A 7,319-nucleotide genomic window follows, 5' to 3' on the forward strand; every position below is an offset into this window, starting at 1 on the left:
AATATGTTACACACGACGATCAATCAGTCATTCAGCCTTACAACACTTGCATGCACTTAGATAGACTCAATATGATGAGAGATATTGTTGTAAGGCTTATGTTAATTTGTTTTTCAATAAAGAGCAATATGGTAATATTAAAATGATACAAATTATACAGGCATCGCTAGCTCCTCTTCTAGCCAATTCTGAAAGAGGAAGATGAATAAGTCTAATAAAAATACTTCTCGTAGCTCCAGTCAAATTGTATACTGGGCCAATAAATAGCCAGACAATTCAGAATCTATGCCTCCTCTAGCCGGGTGAAAATAACTCTTTGGTGCAAGTATTGCACGTAAAATTTATATACTAACTAACAGAGTTTAAATACTAAATTATAATTCTAGTACTTTGTACGTAAAATTTGTCTGGTGGGAACACTTCAGTCCTCAAACTTATAAAATGCAATCGATTAAATTGTCAAGCCTGACATGTTCTAAAATCCCCAATTCCATATCGATGAGATGATGAAAGCCCACGAGACGATAGAGAAGAGAGCCTACAACCATGGCATAGAAGACGATAGTGGAGAAGAGAAGGGACACCAACTTGCGATGGCAGTCCTGGTATGCTCTCGGGGAAGAGCGGGTCTTGCACGTACCCTGCGAACCTCATTCTGATTGAAGACAAGAAGTTTTACTTCCTCCTACCCATGGGGTGTATCTTTGCATGTTTGTCGCTGCTCAACAAAGTCAATTGTTCACTCCGAATCAGCCTAGTAGAATTAGAGCATATGATGGCACTAACCGTGTGCCATAACTCACTCCCCGATGGTTAAACACAACGTGAATAATACATAATTGTCGTTACCTCTCAGATTGGTGAAGCCCTTGCTAACTGTAATCACCCACAAATATTTGACCTGCAATCAAGACATAACCAAATATGAATATGAAAAACTCACTAATCTTATTTGGATACAGACTAAGAATCAGGGAACATATAATAATAATAATTTTTCTCAAGGACATCATCCATAAAAGGAAGCAATCTATGGAGATTTCATTGACAGAAAGAACTGTCAGCCTCAGAGTAAAGTCTGTAGACTTAAAGCACATCATGATTTTTTTATTTGGGCAACATCTGTAATGTAAGATAATATGATAGGATCATATATAAGCTGCTCGTACTACAAATGCGGCATGCATGGTTATTTACCAGCTATGATTGGAAGGCAGTACCCACATAAAACAAAAGCACATCCAATCAATGAGAATGAGGAACATCTGTTGGTATATTTGTGCCACAAAATTAGTTATAGAGATGCAGTTTATTGCATAAGAGTTTTTTCTGTCATTGAAAGCTGAGATTTCCACATATGATCAGTAATGCAAGCCTTATGCTGACGACAAATAGTTTAGCGCCACTAACTATATTATCAAACATTGTAAAATAACAACCACGATAATATCCAATAAACAATCGAAGGGATCAATAGTTGAGAAAGCAAGATAAATCCAGGAAGTGAAGGCGTGTTTATGGCTTACAAAAATTCTTTTGAAGGTCCTAAATTCAAACACACATATGGCATACCCAAGCAGTCTCAAAAAAATCATATAGGGATACAAAGCTAAACATAAAAGCTGGGACAAAATACTATTAAAATAGAAGGATAATCCTGCTAGTATACTGACAATAGAAACAATCTCAAAAAGTATGTTTCTCTATTTATGCCAATCTGAAGGCACAAATACTCTCTCTGAGCACAAATCCTGTGTTTTTTCTTTTATTATCATTCCTAAAAAAAATCATGTAATCTCCTACACATGACAGTAAAGGTGATACCTGGAGAAATTTGAAGGAGTCGGAAAAGGTGTCACCTTGGCTTTGCTCAGTGAAAGGAGATGGTGTTTGCACAGAGGTGCATGGATAGTATACCCAGGGCTCATCATCCAATCATTTGATTCACCTACCTCATTATCTTCTCTAATGTGTTTCCTCTTTAGTTGTATAGCTAGAAACATCATTCCTAGATTGTGAAGGCATCACAATATCTTAGTGCACTTCGAATCAGTATCCAGAAGTGAATATCACTGAATGAAAATTTTCTATGCAGCTATTCCAACAGAGGAAGTGTCTTTGTATGAACATCAACATGTTGTCGCATGTCAAACTATTCTATCATGGAACACACAGAAGCCTTGCAGCTAAAGCATCAGATGATTCAAGAGAATTGGCTAGGGTGGAAGAGGGTCATCAAAGAATACGCTCCAGAAACGAAATTCTTGAGAAGCATAGTTGGTACCAACAAACATTTTAATAAATTATATCAAAAACAAAATCTAAATAAAGAGTAAAACATAAGAGTTTTCCTGAAAGAGTACTGTAGTTTTTTCAACTTCTTATTATATTTGTATCTCTTTTCAGTAAACTGAAATATTTTCCCCGTTTTCGCAATGCTGGGAATATATTCAAAAGATCAAAACTCATGACATGATCCGCACTTCTCCTGTGAGAATCGAGTTTAAACACGAAAAAATGCACCATTCTGAGTATATCCAAGAAAGGATTTTTATTACATATATACACTTGGTGACATTACTGGCATGCCAAGTATTTCCTCTGTTCCCTTTTGTAAGACTTTTTGGCAAGATTAATTGTCTTACCAGAACGTCTTATAATAGGAAACATAGACATTATTATATTTTTAGACTGGAAAACTTTACAACGCAAAGTAAATATTTTAGAGAAGGCAAATAAATATCTCTTTCATGCAGCATATTGGCTTGTTCTTGCTCATGCAGGAGAAACATGGAACTGATCACGTGATCGATGTCATGATTTGTATCTACCTAGAAACGGAGGACTGAGAAAGGGAGATAAATAATTATGGTCTGCACACAGCTTCGTAAATGAGTACGGGATTCATATCAACAGTTTGTACAGCATTTCCACGAGTGAATATTATAGCATGATTTTGGTTTTCAGGTTTACCGTCTCCAAGCTTTGGATTGCCAAGCAGCCTAGCTGAATAAATTTCCTGCTACAGATAATTTAATTTGGGGATACTGAAATACATTGTAAAACAATGACCATGTTGAAGTTTATAGTTGAAGATACTGATTTCCTTTAGAATGCAACGGTCAGGATACTATAGTGGTGCCAATATAAATAAGTTCCATGTCATCAAATATAAGGATATGAGAACTGCACTCAAAGGACCAGAACAATCTCCAGGAACTAACATACTGTAGCCATTAAAGTGTGACAAGGGAAAAAGAACCGATGAAACCCAAGATTACTGTTCTTAACAGTTAAAACGGTGCTTCAGAGACTCGGCAATAGCAATCAAGCATTATGCAGGAGGAAAGGTGTCCAAAACCACTAACCTTGTCCTTTCCATGTATGTCATATTTAACAAGCTTCAAGTAATACTCGGTGATAGGCTTTCCATTCCTAATGCTCTCGACAACATCAATGTAAGTAATTCTGAGATCTTCATTTCTGGGAAAGAAATAAAAAATAGAGATGATGTACCCAAAAAAAGTAAGATCTAACCAGCTCGGTCACTGATTCAAAGAACAGGAGTAGCGCTTCTCTTACCGTGAATGCAGATCATCAAGCAAATCATTTGATAGAGATGCCAAATTTTGAAATGAGAAGTTCTAGGAGTCTAAATATGAGGTAGTAATCACTTTATATATTTTTTCGAATACTGCATGCGTACACTTTCTACAGTATTAAAGATGCTTATGTATAGGAAAGAGTGAAATCTATTGAATGGATAGAAATGTTCAGGCTAACAGAAAAAGAGCAAGAAGATTATGTTCAGCTCATTCAGTAAAGACAGAGCATAAACATCATCTTTGTCTATCGCAACGTTGGATGCATGTACCCTTAACTGGTATAAAAATATATACGTATTCTATGCAGCTGGATGCCTTCGATTTTTTTTCCCAGAATTTCTACTGCCCATTCAATATGGACACGCAACGTCACAACCTTAATTTTTCTCAAAAACATAGTAAGTATTATAAGCTGCACCAGCATAAGAAAAACTACTTTGCAAGTGACTTATCTCTAGATCTTATCTCTTCCACAAAGTAGGCAAATATTGTGTCCTTTGCAGAAGGTATTTCAATGGGCCTTCATTATTGTTCTATGATCAAAACTATGATGGCTAAGCAGTATACACAGAAGAATCGTTAAATGAAAAATATATAATACGAGATGAGCACATGACAACAAATTGTTGCAGAAGGACATTTGTATTTTGGGAAATTTTGAAGAACATACCTTTCCAGCACCACTGCAGAATTCTGGGCATGTCATATCTCGTAGAATTTTCCGCTTCTTTATCATATGAAGTTCACTGATCTTTGGCTCAGTCATGCTCAACCTGGATTTCCAACAGGATCTTCGGTCTACAATGGAAAATAGCAAGGTGCAACATGATGCAATTATTTGCATGCCCATAAGTGATACAACTCAGACATCATTATTATCATCTTGTACTTTTTTATTTATTTTTCATACAACTCTCCAAGCCAGCAATCGACAAAAAGCAGACATGAAGTAAGCAATATCCAATCGAGCACTTGATAGCAGCAACAATAAGAGACCTACACGAGCTAGAGAAGGCAAACAAGGCTAGAAGTGCTGCAGCCCGCTCATGCATAAATAACAATCCAGAACTCCAGAAGCATCCAAAAAAAAATGTTCCAGTGCCCAACTTAAAAGGTGTTTATACACGTCATGGAAAGCAAGAGTCGATGGTCGGGGAATCAATTATTGTGGCCTTGGATATGAAATTACCCAGCTTGCTTGAGAATGACCAAACCCAGTTGGGGATGATCATCTTCTGATCCCGTTATCTGCCCTGACTTCCTACTTCTTGGCTGCGGGGACGAGGAGAGGCGCGAGGGACGCCGATTGGGAGGAGAAGGGCCGGTGGCGGCCAGGGAGGCGGAGCAGCGCCGCCGGACGCGGCAGGAGAAGGTCGCGTGGGGATTGGAGGGAGAGGTCGCGTGGGGATTGGCTCGTGACGGCTAGGGTTTCACTGCTGCTGCTGCTGCTGCAACCTCTGGCCGGTCGCCGCTGCCATCTCCGACCAGCCCCTGCCATCCCTCCCCCAAGGTGTGTTGCGGCGGCGCGAGCGGCGGCAAGGCTGCTCCCGGGGACGGTGAGGATGGAACTCGACCTGAGGATGACGACCGCGGAGCGAGTGGATTGGGGGAGGGATGGAGCGAGGATAGGGAGCGAGGGGATTGAGGAGGACAGGGGCGACGGGATTGGGGGCTGGCGGCGGCGATGGGAGGGCGCGAGGGGAGAGGAGGACGTGGGAGGCGGGTGAGAGCGGAGCGAATGGAACGGGCCGCGCGGGATCGTCACCTAACCCGTGGATAAAATGCGGAACCGAGCGAGGGCCTCGCTGCCCTGGACGAAATGGCCGGCTGAGATCGCGCCACATCAGCTCGATCGGACGGCCGAAAATCCAAACGCCTGTGAAGCCCCTTATGGGGGCATCATATACACCTTCAGATGCTCCCAATCCATGCATGCATGTACACAAGGCCGGTCGGCGACTTGGGGTGCGTGTGAGGTAGATGTCGACCAGTTGACCTCGTACACGCACAGTAATTAATCCATATACTCCAATGTGTGATTAAAACGAAATCCACATGTGTTAGTACTCCGTACATGTATACTAGTAAGGGAGCTGTCTGATCATGACGGTGTCAACCGGCCCCTGGAGAAGATCTTCGACTCCACGTGTTCCTTGCATGGCAATACGAGCTTCATAATTAACTGATGCACGTCACTAGCGGACCCAAAATGGACAAGGGAGCCAACTTCTTTTTTCTACCCCTCTGTCGCTGATTTAGTACAATATAGCGACCAACTAATGTGAAACGGAAGGAGTAGACAATAATAAAAATTCTAAGATGGTAATACTGTAGTACTATATAAAGAACTGAAAACTAGCAAGGATACATGCAAAATACATTCTTACGAGGTTATAAGAAACATATGAATTTTGATTGTACCTTTGATTATCAACCGATCAATACAGTGTTTGGAACGTGCTACGAAAAATACTTTTTTTTATCACGCACATAAGAACTATGGTACATTATCAAGTTGCAGGCACAGACCGCTCACTTTCCCCTCCCCTCCCACCGCTCTTCCTCTCTCCCTTTGGTAGCCGCACACACCTTACCGGGCCGCCCCCGACTTCGATCCAGCGGCGCTGCCGGCCGGAAATGGAGAAGGGGGGGGGGGGGGCGGAGTAGCTAGGGTAGTTAGTTGTTTAGGCCATGTACCTGTAGTGGGCTTTTTGCCCGGTAGTTGGAGACGAGCTGCAGATCTCGGCGCCCAGATCTCGTCGGCTTTAGGAGTTCTCTCTCTCCTCTGCTTGCTCCGATGGAAGGAGCTGAGGATGAGGGGAGAAATCACCGTCTCCCCAAATAAAGGTGTGGCTGCTGGCCACCTTCTGGCGTTGGGGTGTGGAGTTCCTCTGTTCTTCCTGGCCAGCCGAGGTGGCGAGGAGGAGGAGCGGTGGGGCGCCAAAAATCCAGGAGCTTCGGCACCTCTGGCCGGTCGTGGCGGCGAGGAGAGGCGAAGCAGGGCCGGGGTCACCCTGTCGTTCAGCGGTGGTCTCTGGCCTCCAGGCGAGGTCTTCTACAATAACTGGATTCTTCTTCAAGCCTATCTTCTTCGCCTGCCTCCTCATATCTGTGGCATGATTGGTGAGTCTGATGGCGGGCAGCTTTGCATCGATGGCGTTGGTGAAGATTTTCCTGCTGCTAGATGCTTCTCTCCCTCTAGTCCTAGTCCTCTGTCTGGCGCCAAGGTGGTGAGGGATAGAGGAATTGACTGGGTGAGCCGAAGCATCTACCAGCAGTGGAGTTGGGAAGATGTTTTTTTGAGCATCACCTCGGCGGCGGATAGCCGTCCGACATCCAAGGACAATCCATGGCCTATCCAAAAGCCGGCGAGATCCGGCGTTTCAACCTCCTTCGTGAGGCCCTTTCTGAGGTCTGCAGTCGCATACTACGGCTGCATAGAGGCAAGTGGCTCCGTCCCCGCCTCTGTGCATGACGGCGGCGTAGCTGATCTCCGGCTCGGCGGTGGGGAAAGAGAAGGACCGGATTGCGTTTTCCCATTTCTCAGTGAGGTCTTTTCTGTAAATCTTCGGGACTGTAAGGGTACATTGCCCCTATGTGTGGTTTTGGTAATTAATGACAACCCCTATGAACTAATGTTTTCATTGAGTTTATATGAAGGAATACTCCATAGGTACTACTTGTATTCCATGTGTTGGATTCAAGTATGGATGC

General features: G+C 42.9%; 1 long non-coding RNA gene across 1 annotated transcript; it reads right to left on the reverse strand.

Annotated features, from left to right (window-relative positions):
- Positions 1-202: 202 nt before the first annotated feature.
- Positions 203-4,992, reverse strand: LOC124667087. Its single transcript, XR_006991153.1, has 6 exons — positions 4,795-4,992; positions 4,276-4,403; positions 3,369-3,483; positions 1,825-2,008; positions 850-901; positions 203-718 (listed from the first exon to the last, which is right to left on the reverse strand). It is a non-coding gene; the product is annotated as an uncharacterized LOC124667087 (long non-coding RNA).
- Positions 4,993-7,319: the final 2,327 nt, after the last annotated feature.

The sequence above is a fragment of the Lolium rigidum genome, chromosome 6, assembly GCF_022539505.1.
Source record: "Lolium rigidum isolate FL_2022 chromosome 6, APGP_CSIRO_Lrig_0.1, whole genome shotgun sequence".
Lineage (NCBI taxonomy): Eukaryota > Viridiplantae > Streptophyta > Magnoliopsida > Poales > Poaceae > Lolium > Lolium rigidum.